The sequence below is a fragment of the Lathamus discolor genome, chromosome 5 (assembly GCF_037157495.1).
Source record: "Lathamus discolor isolate bLatDis1 chromosome 5, bLatDis1.hap1, whole genome shotgun sequence".
Taxonomy (NCBI): domain Eukaryota; kingdom Metazoa; phylum Chordata; class Aves; order Psittaciformes; family Psittacidae; genus Lathamus; species Lathamus discolor.
Genome location: NC_088888.1, coordinates 18,168,894 through 18,185,281, shown reverse-complemented (window position 1 = coordinate 18,185,281; position 16,388 = coordinate 18,168,894). Strand labels below are relative to the sequence as shown.

General features: G+C 40.9%; 1 protein-coding gene across 6 annotated transcripts in view; it reads right to left on the bottom strand.

The window, feature by feature from the left end:
- Positions 1 to 16,388, bottom strand: part of LTBP1 (latent transforming growth factor beta binding protein 1) — a 196,775-nt gene that overhangs the window by 128,594 nt on the left and 51,793 nt on the right. Inside the window, exon 1 of one of the 6 annotated variants that reach the window (XM_065679923.1) lies at positions 13,219 to 13,236. The exons of the other annotated variants lie outside the window; for them this stretch is intronic. The gene's annotated coding sequence lies outside the window, so the exon portion shown is untranslated. Of the gene's footprint in view, positions 1 to 13,218; positions 13,237 to 16,388 lie in introns of those variants that run through there. 6 annotated transcript variants of the gene reach the window in all.

Genomic DNA, 16,388 nt, shown 5'->3' with positions numbered 1-16,388 from the left:
TATCTTATTTTTAAAATAATGTTTATCACATAGTTTAGATTTTACCAGAAAAAAAATCTGCAGCATAATTTTATTTTTTGGTAGAAGGGGTGCCTTAGTATGAGGCAATTGTAAATTCGGCTCTTATCCCTTTTGGGTGAGAAGACATTAGCACGTAAGTCTGGGAGTAACAGCGCAGGAACAGCAGTTGAACAGTACCTTCAAAAACACAGGCCAGTACCTACAGAGGTAAAGAGTATCCATGAAAGAATATTTTAATGCAGCTGTTTAGGGAAGTAAGAAGTCTGAAAAACAACACTATATAAGCCCTAACCCCTATAAATATTCACATCATTATTCAACAATGTTTTTGCTATAAAAAAATTCAATTCTCCCAGATATTCCTGGTTTATTAGTTGCAAAAGAGCCAGAAATAAGACAGATTCATATTCTTTTGACATGGGAAGATTTTCTTAGATATATGAAAACCATAATGAAACTATTATTTTCATCTCCTTGCCTAGCAGGCCACATCTTTTAACTTTGTCAATACTTCTTGAGACATTTGGGAGGGATACAAAGCTAATGATGGCCTCTGAGCTGAAAATTAACCAGGAGTTGAATCAAGGGAGAAAAATTGTCTTCATCCTTCTCTGTAATTGTACCTAAGGAAACAGTACTATCCTCACGCATCCTAAGGTTTAGCAACCTTAATAGTGAGCATAATACATGTAGATTTAAATTGAAAACAGACCAAAACCCCTTCTCCTGAAAGGAAGCTTTTGGCAGAAACACTGCAAGGTTAGACTCTTGGACTTCCTTGAATCGTCTCCTGCTCCCTTCTTCCCACCCCCACCCCCCCTCCCCCCCTCCAAAGAGGGGATGATTTAATTCTAAATGAGAAAATACATCCTTCAATATCTTTTAGCTGCATTTTTAAAGTAGCATACAGATTATTTTCCTCTTTAAACTCCAGAAGCTTTACTGATAATGCCACTGTGACATAGACATGACAAGATCTGCAACTTAGATTATCTCAAATTCATTTCTGGAGAAAAATTACAGTGCTACAGCACTGCAACATACCTGGAATCATATTTTATAGAGATACATACAGACATGTATCATAAACTCTTCAAAACCAATTTTAAACATGTGGAAATGAAACACCTCACTCTGCTCTTAAGTATAACACCAGACTGAAGAAATACAAATGTGGGACCAGATAAATAAATTAGCCTAACAAAAAACAACAAAAGCAGAAGATCCAAACACCAAATAAACAGCAAAGATACTGAAAAAAAAAAAAATGGCAGAACTAGGAATAAACTCAGATAGCTACTTTAATAAAGATAGGACAATCAGAATTACCAATACTGGGTAAAGCTTCATCCCTGAGTTAGGCAACAAATTCATAATGAGGAGGCTCAGGTTCAGCCAACTGCATAATCATCCTGGCTCATAGTACAGGCTTACTTCTACCTAAGAACTCTTTGATACATTTGTCAAAGGAGATCAGTGGAAGAAAGTACCAGTAGTTTCCAGAATCTGTGAAAGTCTCTTGAGCCAGACTCAAAAAAAGAAAGATGCATGGGTAAAATGATGAGATTTTAGTTGAAAATTGGCACCGCATGTATGTGATTTTCTTTCCATCTCTGTAAGTCACTATGATATAATACTATGAACACAACAAGCTCCTGCTGTGATTTAGCAACTACTGCAGGAGAAATGGAAAATATAAGCAAAAGGCTTTCTTTACAGAATCCCTCTGCCCCCACTGTCCATCATGACAAACTAATATTTTTTTCTGCATAAATACAAAAGGTGAATGAGTTAAGATAAGGGGGGTAGCAGATTTTAGGTCCAAATGATCACAACAGCTCACACAATTTGTGCCTGGGTTACTTAAAAGGAAGGGTTCCTCCTCAACCTCCTGGGTCCCTTTGTCTGTAACAGTACTTAGCCTTCATTTCTTTCTAAAAGAATTTCTATAAACACATTTTTTTCTTGGTTTTATGGCTGCCTTCACAGTTCCAGCATTCTGCAAAAATTCAACTAGACAGTATTCAATAGCTGTAGTGGATCTCAGATGATTTGTGGCATGTCCCTGTTTTGCGGGAAGACAATGGGCTAGCAACACTAGAGAAAGCAGAACTGGTATTCAGTTAAAAAGACTGCTACATTGTACTGTCTCATAGGTCAAGTAGGGCAAAGAAGAAAATATTTTAATGTGTTCAAAAAATATTATGTTACTGTGTATACGATGTTTTGTGCTTCACAGTGATCTTATCAGAAGGATCAAAATCACAAGCAGTGCCTTATACTGTGGACTCAGCTGGTAGGGCTTACACATACCTCTCCCATAATCCTTGCACAAAACTTCTTATGGATTCTACTTCTAAAGGGGTTCATGTTTTGGTGTTTGAGGTTTTTCTTAATACCTTCACTTATGACAAATCCTGTGGCAAATCTTCTGAGGAAACAGAACTAACCAAACTGTAGGCTTTCCATTAGTACCCTGTTTTCATGACAGCCTACTTCTGCAGTAAACCCAGTATGTTTTCACATGTGCGTCTACGCAGAATGTCACCAGACCTGAAGATTCCGTCTTAAGATTACATTCTCATCCCAAAGACACTAGATTATCTCAGGCAATTTAATGTTTTCAAATCATAGCCATGCTGCATGAGAATAACTTTGGCATGAAAATCTATCTTCTCAGGTAAATGCTAACAAGTTTTTAAATAGCAAATAAATTTCACATTTTTAATCTTCAGATGACCAGCTTCCTTTCTCTATTTTTTAAATGCTGACAAAAAAAAAAAAAAAAAAAAAAAAAAAGGAAATGAAAGAAGCAGAAGGAAATTACTTATTTCCTAAAACAGGTGTCTCCCAGCTATTTTACCAGTCCACCTGGTTTAGTCCTCACTACTAGATATGCTTGTTCAGCCAAAAGGAAAGCTGACATTGTATAAAAATCAACCACATAAGTAAAACAGTTAAAGTTTAAAATCATTGTCAAATGACCTTTTTACATTTTTGACAATATATGAGGAAGTTCTGTCTTCATCAATTTTAAACAAACACCCACCCCCACCCAATTCCCAAAAAGCAGAGCAAGCTGAAATTTGGCTATCATACACTTAGGTACATCAGCATCTGGAAGATTTACTAATGCTAAGAGGTAAGGTGGAGAGGGAAGAGATCAAAAAGGAGGAGAGAGAGATAAAGACACGTTAGATTCACATACAGAGCAGAGGCAGATCTTCCCTAGATTTCAGAATACACACAGAGAGGAATACAGCCTTTGCTAGGCTTGTAAGCGACTGAAAGACATTGAAAGGTCACCTAATCTCCTCTCTCCTTGTTCCCAACACAGGATGGAACAGCAGCATCGCACAAAAAATTTGTCCAGCGTATTCTCAAAATCTTCTATTATGCAGATTTCACATCCTCCGTAACTAACATATTGTAGTGCTTCAATCTCTCTTATTATAAGGGTATTCCCAAAATCTAACTCACATTGTCCTGATGTGATTCAAGGGTATTACTTGCCAACAGCAAACTCTGAGAAAACCTTACTCTTCTGTGGATCAATTTCTAACACATTTGACAACTGCTACCATGAATCACAGAATCACAGAATCCCAAGGGTTGGAAGGGACCTCAAAAGATCATCTAGTCCAACCCCCCCGCAAGAGCAGGGTAACCTACAGTACATCACACAGGAACTTGTCCAGGCGGGCCTTGAATATCTCCAGTGTAGGAGACTCCACAACCCCCCTGGGCAACCTGTTCCAGTGCTCTGTCACTCTTACAGTAAAGAAGTTCTTCCTGATGTTAACGTGGAACTTCCTATGCTCCAGTTTACACCCATTGCCCCTTGTCCTATCACTGGATATCACTGAAAAAAGCCTAGCTCCATCATCCTGACACCCACCCTTTACATATTTGTAAACATTGATGAGGTCACCCCTCAGTCTCTTCTTCTCCAAGCTAAAGAGACCCAGCTCCCTCAGCCTCTCCTCATAAGGGAGATGTTCCACTCCCTTAATCATCTTTGTGGCTCTGCGCTGGACTCCTTCAAGCAATTGCCTGTCCTTCTTGAACAGAGGGGCCCAGAACTGGACGCAATATTCCAGATGCGGCCTCACCAAGGCTGAGTAGAGGGGGAGGAGAACCTCTCTTGACCTACTAACCACACCCTTTCTAATGCACCCTAAGATGCCATTTGCCTTCTTGGCCGCAAGAGCACATTGCTGGCTCATGGTCATCCTCCTATCCACCAGGACCCCCAGGTCCCTTTCCCCTTCGCTACTTTCCAGCAGGTCACCCCCCAACCTGTACTGGTACATGGGGTTGTTCTTCCCCAGATGCAAGACTCTACACTTGCCCTTGTTAAATTTCATCAAGTTTCTCCCCGCCCAACTCTCCAGCCTGTCCAGGTCTCGCTGAATGGCAGCACAGCCTTCTGGTGTGTCAATCTCCCTCAGTCTCATTTCTCCAGACCAAAATGTTATAAACTTCTCCAGTCTAACAGGGCATATTATGCAGACCTCCATTATTTGTTGTTTTGCTTTTGATATTACTCACTTGGTCCTCATCTTTCTTCAAATACACTGTTCAAAATTCGGTAACACTGCAGCTGAGGTCTGATGGGCATTGAGAAGAGCAGCAGATTTACTTAATACAGCTTACATAAAATGCTTCTGATGGTATAATTTATATTTCACCCCTAATGGTGCACTTCATACTCAGAACCAGCCTGTAGGCCAGGCCAAAGGGGCACAGATCTCCCAAACCACTTTTTGATCTGTTGATATGGATTTCATTCCAGTGCACCAAATGTGGAACATAACTTACATGACCTCAGCAGGACTGAACTCAGCCCTTACACTGCTCTCAAAATGGGACTAAAACCTTCTGCATTCAAACCTGAAAACCAGATAGAAAATGAGCCTTATTCTGTCTGTAAGTCACAAGCACAAACAAGTCTGAAAATTACATAGATTGAAAAAGGCAAGGCACAGCTGCTGGGTAATTTCATTTTTGGCTTCAACATACAATGCTTATCTTCAGGTAGAGCTCTGCACCTTGGCTCTTTCCAGAAATTTTGTTACAGCATATTTGCACACCTCACACTCAGTGTACATTTCACAGTGACTGGGAGAAGTTAGAAAACGCAATAAAAATAAGATGATCCAGCTCTTTTTCACCCAAGATCCAATAACTTCTCTTATGATTAAAAGTACTCCCCACAGTTCTGCATGAGGGGAAGTGTACATGTGTATACCCATGCAGTCAAACATTTTGAACAAGGCAGCAGTATGTCAAGCTGTACTTTATTTACCAAGTCTAGACAGCTACAGCTACACATTATAGAATCATAAAATAGTTAGGAGTGGAAAGGACCTTAAGATCATCTAGTTCCAAGCCCCTTCCATGGGCAGGGACACCTCACACTAAACCATGTCACACAAGGCTCTGTCCAACATGGCCTTGAACACCACCACGGATGCAGTATTCACAGCTTTCCTGCACAACCCATTCCAGTGCCTCACCACCCTCCCAGGAAAGAACTTCTTCCTTATATCCAATCTAAACTTCCCCTGTTTAAGTTTTAACCCATTACCCCTTGTGCTGTCACTACAGTCCCTAATGAAGAGTCCCTCCCCCACTTCCTTATAGCCCCACTTCAGGTACTGGAAGGCTGCTATGAGGTCCCCATGCAGCCTTCTCTTCTCCAGGCTGAACAGCCCCAACTTTCTCAGCCTGTCTTCATACAGGAGGTGCTCCAGTCCCCTCATCATCCTCGTGGTCCTCCTCTGGACTTGTTCCAACAGTTCCATGTCCTTTTTATGTTGGGGACACCAGAACTGTACACAATACTCCAGGTGAGGTCTCACAAGAGCAGAGTAGAGGGGCAGGATCACCTCCTTCGACCTGCTGGTCACGCTCCTTTTGATGCAGCCCAGGATACGGTTGGCTTCTTGGGCTGCTAGGACACACTGCCAGCTCATGTTCATTTTCTCATCAACCAACACCCCCACGCTTTGCACACGTCCAGGTAGATGACATCAACTGCTCTACCTGTGTCCATCAGTTCCGTAGCCCCATCATAGAAGGCCACCAAATTGGTCAGGCAGGATTTCCCCTTAGTGAAGCCATGCTGGCTGTCACCAAGCACCTTGTTTTTCATGTGCTTTAGCATGTCTTCCAGAAGAATCTGCTCCAAGATTTTGCCAGGCCCAGAGGTGAGACTGACTGGTCTGTAATTCCCCAGGTCTTCCATTTTCCCCTTCTTGAAAATGGGGGTTATATTTCCCTTTTTCCAGTCGTCGGGAACTTCACCTGCCTGCCATGATTTTTCAGATATGATGGCCAGTGGCTTAGCAACTTCATTCGCCAGCTCCTTCAGGACCCATGGATGGATTTCATCAGGTCCCATGGACTTGTGCACGTTCAGGTTCTTAAGATGGTCTCGAACCAGATCCTCTCCTACAGTGGGCCCAAGGTCTTCATTCTCACAGTCCCTGAGTCTACCTTCTAAGACCTGGGTGGTGTGGTCAGAGCCTTTGCCAGTGAACACCGTGGCAAAGAAGTCATTCAGAACCTCAGCCTTCTCCAAATCCTGAGTAGCTATTTCTCCCGAGAGCTTCCAGAGTGGGCCTACATTGTCCCTAGTCTGTCTTTTATTCACATCTAGTTTAAAGCATTCTTGACCAGACTGGCAAGCCTCCTACCAAAACTGCTCTTGCCCTTGACAGACCAGCTACACCAGCCCCCAGTAGACCTGGCCTCCCAAATTGAGTGCCATGCTCTGGATACCGAAACCCCTGACTATGGCACCACCCTTCTAACTATTTATTAACCTGGCCAATCCTACTAGACTTTTTAAGGTCCTCCCCTTTATCCTGGAGAATTGACGAAAACAATTTAAGCTCCAGAGCCCCTAACCACCTTTCCCAAGGCTCTGTAGTCCCTTCTTTATGTTCTCCAGGCTACTGCTATCTATATTACTAGCACCCACATGGACAACTGGACGTGGGTAACAGTCAGTGGGACTTACCAGACCAGGCAGCCTCTCTGCAACATCCCTGATCTTTGCCTCTGGTAGGCAACACATCTCCTTTGAGAATGGGCCAGGCAGACAAATGGGTGCCTCTGTGCCTTTCAAAGTAGAGTCACCTACTGCTATGACCTGCTGCTTTTTCCTGGCAGCACCAGTAGTGATCTTCCTTACCAGTGTATTAGCCGTTTGTTCGTGTTGCGAGTGTGTTTCCTCACTAGTCCCCTGCAGAACTGAAAAGCAGTTCTGAGTGGGGACGTCAGATTTAGGAGGAAGCCTCTTGCTTTTAATTGTCCGCTTTCTCCTTTTTTTGTTGGTTTTCTTTGTTACTACTTCCCAGCATCCTGGGTTAACAGCCTCCTTCTTTCCTCCATGAGCTACAGTGAACGCTTGAGGTCCCTGCACAGTTTGGGCCTGGAGCAAGCAGTCCTGCTTCCTCTCAGCTTCTCTGACATCTTTCACCCTATTAATAGCATCCCACAGCTCAGCCACCTGCTGCAGGAGGACCTCCACCAGGGAGCACCGAGTGCAGCCCTGCCCATCGTGCACCTTTCCCTCACCAGACCAGTGCAGGCACTCTCCACACGCCGAGCTCTGCACTGCAGCCTCTCCTCTTGTCGGCTCTGCCTGGGTGCCTACACTGGCCACCGCCGGGGCAGCCAGAGTAGAGCTCGCAGACTGGTTCTGGTCATAAGATGAGTGCTCGCCATCCCCCTCGCCTGCCTGCGCGAACTGCCGTGCCTCGTCCCTAGCCCCTGCGCTCCTGGTCGCTCGTGCTCCCTGGGGCAGGTTTTTAACCACTCAGGGCTGGTGCCGCTGCTCCTGGCCCTGCCCCCTGTGAGTCCCTGCTCCCGTCAGCGGAGCTGCCGGCTCCTGGGCAGGTCCTGTCGAGGACTTGAGGCTCCCTCAGTGCCTCTCGCCGCTCTGAGTTGAGGCTCCTGGACACTGAGCTTCCCCCAGCTTGGGTGTTGAAGGCGTCCTCTCTCGAGATATCCACCTCAGTAATATTGACATGTAATTAATTCCAGCATTCCTTCTACTTTTTGTTATTCTTGTAACTCCTTAATCTGTGGCATTTGTATGATCATACATGTATTTCCTCAGCTAATACAGATAATCTTTGATATTTTGCCATTTTTCAAGTACTCAGTTCTACTGCCATCATGCAAAGCAATGGGGCTTCAAAGAGGAAAAACAGATTCAGCTACCTATTACACCAGTAACTGAACAGTGATCTCCACAGGGTTACTTTGTTGCCATTCTTGTTGCCACCATCGCTATTATACACACTTCTCTATATACCTACTTCTGATAAGCCACGTCACTACATCTTCATTTCCTCCTCATGTCTTGTTTAGATGCTCCAACCACAATCCTCTCAAGACTTAAATCACGGAATGGGTAGGAAGGGAGTTTAAGATCATCCAGTTCCAACCCCCCTGCCATGGGCAGGGACACCTCCCATAGATCAGGCTGCTCAAGGCCCTGTCCAACCTGGCCTTGAGCACTGCCAGGGATGGGGCATCCACAGCTTCCCTGGGCAACCTGCACCAGTGCTTCACCGCTCTCACAATAAAGAACTTCTTCCTTATATCTAACCTAAATATCCCCTGCTTAAGATTTTAAGTCCTTAAAGAAGTTTTTAACTTCTTGCTTCTATTACGCTTTTGTTTATTTACCCTCACTTTAAGTCCTGCTTGCTGCTTCAGCATCCTTGACAGACAGGAGAAGAAATCATCCAAAAAACTTGACACTTCCAAGATATCCCAAAGTAAGGAAGAAGATAACTGGAAAGAACATATCTGGAAAAGACCTTTTCCTTATTATCACAGGGATACAATACTTTCCTTGGTCCCTGTCACAGCAGAGAGAAGAGGCATTTCTGCTGTTTCCCTCATCACTATATGCATTCTCCTTCCCCTCCCTAAAATACCCTAGAAGACAGCAAAATCTTTGGTCTATTCTAGGAGAAGCAAGTAACCCACTCTTCAGTTCTCTTAATCTTAGTTGAATACAGAGATGAAGTTAAACAGCATATTGTTTGAAATAATTTACTACAGCCCAACTTGCTCCATTCAAGTAGGTTTTCTTCATTATTTTTGGCAAACTTTGACAAACTCTGCTGTCTACAACACAGGCTTCTTATGTTTTCCTTTACTGTTGTTTTGAAAGACATATAAAATTGTATTGACATGCCCCTCAGGAGGCCTTTTGCTGATAAATTCTTCTACTGATGCAACCTTTTTCAAACAAGCCAGACGAATTCATAATAATTGCAATCACTTTTGTCCTGTGCAAGCTACATAACATACAAAATACAGATTTGAAATCAGGATCTCCATCCTGATTTTATGAATCACTTTTTGTCCCTCTTGTCTTCACCACTACAGACTCTTACATGCAGTCCTCAGGCAACAAACATCCTACTTTGAACTACAATCATTTTACATGTTTAAAGCAATTTTTAAAACTCTAATCAACAGTTAATAATGAGAAATAGAACTATCATTTTCCTTTACATAGTTCAGGATGTTTCAGAAAAAGGTAAATTAATAGAGGCTGCAAATGTGATTTGAGATTTCTGATGGAACAGCCGCAACTCTATTCAATTAAATTTATTGGGGGATAATTCTTTTAGTTTGGTTTTCGTTTATTTGTTTTAAAGGTATTACATGTAGACTAGACCTGCAACTACATACAATTCTAAAAAGCTTAAATTTTAGACTCTAGTTATACCACTAATCAGTCCTAGGTCTCTTGTACAAGAGATGAGAGAAGTTAATTGCACAGCGCAAGCAGCCTAACCAGCACACTGAACAGGAATGTGCCCAACCCCTTAAACAGGAAACGCTGAGGACGTAATACTGCTTCATTCAAATCCTTTTAGGGCTCAGAAACACTTACTTGAGGAACTGGGTGATTCTTCACTACTCTTTATTTCCAAACCCCATCATGACTATACTATAGCCCTCCTCAGGGAGCTTAATCCTACAGGAGAGTTTAACAAGGCGTAGTTGACTGCTTTTCTAAGTACAGGCAGGCAAGTGCTTCAGCTGCAAGTTTGTGCGAGAATTAAGCAAAATATTAGAAACCAAGACAGCTTGTCTTTTTCAGAGTAAAGCACTTCTGAAACAGAACTTGAAGCTCTTCAAGAGTCTCGTGCTTGAAAGTTCACATCCATGTTTCAGGTTTTGGGGCTGGAAACAACTCCAGCTGTAAGCAACCTAGCACAGGATTTACGTCCACAAGCATTTTTTTAACTCCCATTCAAGTTATCCAGATTCTGAGGTACATAAAGCATATCTGGACCCAAAAGGCTCTCACTTGAGAGATAAGGGAACAAAAGTCAAAAAAGCCACATTTAGACAGAGACCACTAAGACAGAAAGCCATCCTACACAACACTTAGCTGTAATGAAGCAGCACTGATTTCAGAGTCTGCCATGAGCAATTTTCTGCTGATGGAGGCTACTGCAGGAATTGCACACTCAAATAGAGAAGCCAGCATCTTTACACACAAACGTACAGCTGTACAGGAGCCCAGGTGGGCACAGATGAACACATATTATTAGCGTCATAGACACTTAAGTATTAATAGCTAATTACAACAGGACTCTTTCAAGAAGGTCTGAATTAGTCCTTTATACACTGAAAAAGAGACTCACTCCCACCTGATCTCCCTCATCTGCAATTACACATTTTGCCTACAATAATTATTTAGGCTCCTTCACAATCAAGACAACAGACTTTGCCCTGCCTTGTGGATGGTACTACAAGTTTTAAGTTGGAAGATTGTCACTTCTTTAGAAAATAAGATATTGAGATAAACACAGACACCCCACCCCATCCCCATTATATGCTACTTCCTTAAATGAGAAGACTCTAAAAATGTTTACCATTTCCAGGAAGAACAGAGAATAAAAATTAAAGTAGTATGACTTTACTAAGTATGTCCACTTAACATTCTATTTCCTGAAAGGGAGCAACTGAAAAGTACTAAGGAAGTCAACAAACTGTAAACAGTGACAAAGGACAGAATGTCATGGAATTAAGTTATAAATGAACATAGCCCACTCCACATGCTGAATCACCATTAAAAAAATCATCACTCTCTGCACTGCATGAAGCCAAGATCTTTTTTTCCCATTAATTTTCTGAAGGGGGAAAAAATGACGACAGACATAAGGATGTCTCTGATTCTGAAATCTTAGTTTCGCTGAGTATGAAAGGACCTTCTTCTTGCAGTACTTGTTTTGTGAACATTTGGTCATTCCTTCTGGCATGGGTGATGGCACTGACAGAGAAGAGCACTTTCATATTTCCTGTGAGTAAACCCAAACTTAGCTACTTGCAACAGACAAAACCAATTCTTAGTATCCAAGACTTGGATCACAGCAACTCTGGAGTTAGCCTAGCTATAGGACTTACAATGTTTAATTGCGTGGGTTCAATCAATCTCTATATCCAGCATAGTTATTATTTTTCAGGTATGTCATAGAGGTTTTCCCCTACAGAATTTTCTGGAAAGTGTCTTTTTTCTTCATGAGAAATCTTTGGGTTTGAAGCCAATTATCTTTCATCATGGTAGTTAAGATGCATTTGTCTCAGACTGTGTTTTCCTCTACCTGTAACACATTTTGAATTCCATTTGACAGATCACCAATCTGTTTTTCCATGGTTTTTCCCCACACTGTTGTTTATCAGTCTTGGCCTCCATATTTTAAAGCATAGAGAGATGATAATTCATTTTTGGGTGAATGTAACATTTAAATTAGTTCCTATAAAAGCACCAGCAGCCTCTGCCTGTCACACAGACATTCAATTATTGGTGAGCTCAGGGACATAAAAATGTTTTTGGAGTCCAAAGAGAAAAACATGGTACTTTTTGGGGGGAGGCTGGTTTTCTGGCCACCTCAATTCTGAACCCTTTACAGATATACAAACAATCACAAAGACACCTTAGAAAAGGTATTGTTAAAATGCTTGCAGGTGCAATATCTTGAGAGAAGCAGTTTGTATTTATACAGAACTGTTCTATCTTCAAGGATTTAGAACTACGCAGAGTCCTTTATAATTTATAATTGCCAAATAAACCATGTTCATTTGTTAATGTTATTTGCTTCAGAATTTATCACTTTTTAAGGCAAAAGCAAAGTAAATGCTGTTGTTGATTTGATAGAGTTAACTGCTTTAGCATGAATCTAGTTAAGCCACTTAATTTATATTTGGAGTTTAGCCTCTTCCAAGTCCCTCTGTAATAAAATGCAAACTTTAAATGGGAGGGAGAAAAATGATGCTTTACTAAAATTGTTTGGGTTTTGTCATCAAAAAAGCCACAGTATTTTTTGACCCTGGCTGCACTAAAAGTTTGTCTTAAACATTCCCTCCACCAAATAGACTGTGCAGTGATTTTTTCAGTTATTTCTTCTTGTTAGTCTTCTAACTGTTCATTCTCTTTTCACAACCTAATTATGCTGACCATACCTTGTTTAATTAGAGTATAGCCTCTAACACCCCTCCCTTACCTCCAAATTTCACAAAACTTATGTTCAGAGAAGTTACCACCGTTTAATATCCATACATACATATGTAGGCAGAAACTACAAAGAATACAATGCAATGCTCTAGTTAAGACAACCCAGTGAGAGAATTATTTTGCTGTTTATGCACAGTGGTTCCACAAACAAGTACCAAGAAGTGTGGAAGGTATATGTGACCCACTGAGGACCTAAGGGAGCTTTTCTCCTGAAATCAGCAAACACTGAATTGTGGTAGAAGGTCAAATCATACAGACACATTTACATGGAACATGTGTCAACTCTGCATGCATTTTTTTAAAAACAATAAAACATTTATGTATTTTACAGCTCTTTACCCATACTGACAGGGAAATACTATTATTATGACACAAGTGTCACATAGTGAAGTCAGAATGGTGCAATACCAGGAAAAGTTTACACTGTGTCGTGTTTTAAACCAATCCACACAGCTCGTCCACTCACCCACCCCCCCGACCCTCCCCACTCCCAGAGGGATGGGGAGGAGAATCGAGAGAATGTAACTCCCACGGGTTGAGATAAGAACAGCCCAGTAACTAAGGTATAACACAAATCACTGCTGCTACCACCAATGATAATATTGATAAGAGAAAATAACAAGAGAATACAATACCACCGCCGAACGAGTTTGACCCCCTCGAAGAGAGAGTGTGCCCTTCCGGGTAACTCCCAGTTACCTCCCTGGGCATGACGTGCTGTGGTATGGAATACCTCTTTGGCCAGTCTGGGTCAGGTGCCCTGTCCCTGCTTCCTCCCGGCCTCCCCTCGTCCCCAGCAGAGCATGAGACTCACAAAGTCCTTGGCCGGAATACACATCACTTAACAACAACTAAAAACAATCGGTGTTATCAGCTCTCTGCTCAGGCTGGAAGTCAAAACGCAGAGCCTGCACCAGTTACTAAGAAGGAGCAAAACGGCTCCTGGTAAACCCAGGACACACTGGAATTTCAAAGTGACACCTGTTTTTGCTTAAATCATCTGTGAAGTCATCCGTGAAGCCAGCATGTGTAAATTATATATCAGCTTAAAAAAGAGCTTCTCTGTTATCAGTGTATTATGCTTCCAATAGTAGGAAAGCTACTGTTATGCCAAAACTGTCACAAGAGTATTCTGCACATCACAATTGTAAGTAAGTGGCGGGACATTTTCTTCCACATTACGCTTACTTCATGTATTTAAACATATGTAAAATTATGTTGTAAAATATAAGGCAGTATAACGTATCAATAGTTAGAACAGTTACATGACTTTCATATGATTGTTTCAGCTTCCTCTTTACACAAGGATTTAAGTGCTGTTCACAGAACCATGCACAATGCTGCTAAAAACTAGCCCTTTTTTTCGACCATCTCAGGTCAGAAAATGAGGCGTATATTTAAACACCTTTTCTGAACAATCATTTAACACCTGAAGTGAACAGAGGAAAAGAGAACTTCCTAGCCTCTCACTGCTCTAATAAACAGTTCTCACAATAACTGTGTTGAAAGGAATTCCAGAAAGCACACGCTCAGTTTATAGTTTGCTTATTATCATATACATTTTAGACCAATGGGAACAGAACAGAACTTCTTTAATTAATTTTCTGTAGCATTACTCATATAAAGCCAGGAAGATCAGCACTCATATTTACAGGATCCACGCTCAGTTCGTGATGACTAGTGGTTACTGTTTAACTGTGCCATTAAAATAGTAGTGGAAAATGTCTGAAGTAGGTGTACCTGCACTACTGAAAGTAGTGCATCTCCCCCCGCATTGTTTTGTAGGCTACTAAGTTGCAAATAGAATTTTACAGTTGAAATTTCTGTGCTGATGCCATTGCTACCCTGAGGTTTCAAATATTCAGACAGATTGTAGGTCAACTGTGCTGGTATGTGCTTTTAAGAAAGCAATGCATCCCTTGAGAATTACTGAGCTCATGGTGAGCTTATATAAGACAGGCTATTTGGCTGGCCTCACCTATGTATTAAAGTATTTTTGATGTTTACATTACAAATGTTGAGATATACATGATCTCATCCTTTTCAGTTTTTCTTTGCTGATCATACTGACTCCACTGCAAGCTTACTTTCATCGCTACCTATTCAGTCTTCTTGCTGGAGCTAAACCATATGTATACTTTTGCTGCAGATGTCAGCCTATGCAACATGAGATATTTTAATTTGCTTGAGGCAGCTCTGAATTTCCAAAGCCTTATCCTTAAACATTTGCTAATTCTGTAAAAAGATATCTGAAGATTAATTTAAGTAGCTTAAATATACCAGCATACTGATTAAATGGAATCAGATAGATGCTTTATAGTGTAATAACTTTAACAACAGATGATTTAGAAGCTTGCAAACAGAACAGCATTTCAGTTCTAAAGAAAAGCACTTTAAAATTCTACAATGCTACATTTATGAGCCTTGATTTTTCTCTCTCCTTCTGTATTGAATATGGCATGAGCCCTTTGAAAAAAACAATACAAAGCCATATAAATAAAACTCTGTTACAATACTAAGCATAACGAGACAGAATTAATTATGAAGTAAAATTGCGACCATTCTAAAAATTTGAATGAATCAGTGAGCTCCAAAAAATATTTAATTGAAAATCTTTAACGTTATTTCTAGGGTGGGGGTTTGGTTCATTTTGGTTTTAGAAAACAAGACTTTAAAAAAAATCCCTATGAACAATTGTAACAGCCTCGCCTCATTAGGCAGAACAAGAATTCAAAATTTAGCGCTGAAGAACTACATTTTTGTGTGAGCTTTATGATTAATTGCATTAACTGCTCTTAGGAGAAGGCTTACATCCTACAGCACAAAAGATCAAAGCACTTGATAGTAGAAATGGCTGCTGGCAGGTAATCACATTTCATGTTCCAGGGTGACTTTAAATGCTGTTATTGTAAGCCAAACGGATGACTGAATTTTCAAACTCTGTTGATGTGATATATCACTTTACAGTAAAAGTTCAGTTAAAAAAGCAAAAAAGAACAGGCTTATTTTGCTGTCTTTAATAGGACTACTATACTGAATGTTCTGGAAGCTATCAGACACTAAACTGCTTGTAAATACACCAGAGTAAGTATTCCAGGAAGAACCTTAAATAAATTTTAATTGAAAAAATGTTTAATGTGACTCATCTTCAACACTTTTTCCCCTAATACCTCCAAAAGTTGATCTGGCAACATTATAGCAGGATATTTAAACACTGCTAACTGGGAACCAGAAGATGCCCAGAAGAACCTACTCAGGGCTGGCAGTTTTCTTCCCAAAGCACTATTAGCTGACATCTCAGTTGCCTCTGCCAGGACAGAACTATCTCTAAAGGTATCTCAGGACTAACACTTGTTCCAGTTTCAAGTGTCACAGGTTTTAAATCATCTATAGAAATCCAGAGAAATCAACGCCAAGTTCAGCTACAGCTGGAAAAATAGATTTATTCTCTGGAGCACATCTTTCACAGATGCCACTCTCTGCCACAGTGTTAATACCTTAAAATGCACAGAAATGCTAAGGAAAAAGAATTATTTGCTTTGCATTTTGTTAATTGCTAACTATGAACTCTTGGATGATGTCACCAAGTACTATCTGACTACTATTTCTTCTCTTCTCTGAAAAAAAAAAAAAAATTAATAAGGAAAATAAAAATATAAAAAAAAACCCACACCAAACCCTTGAAGTATTCAGTACCAGCTTTGTTTGCATTTTAATGAAGTTACTACATTGCTCCCCTCTTCCTATTTAAGTATCTCCACATTGCCATTACTGACTCATTTGCTCAATGGAATAAGAGGTCTGC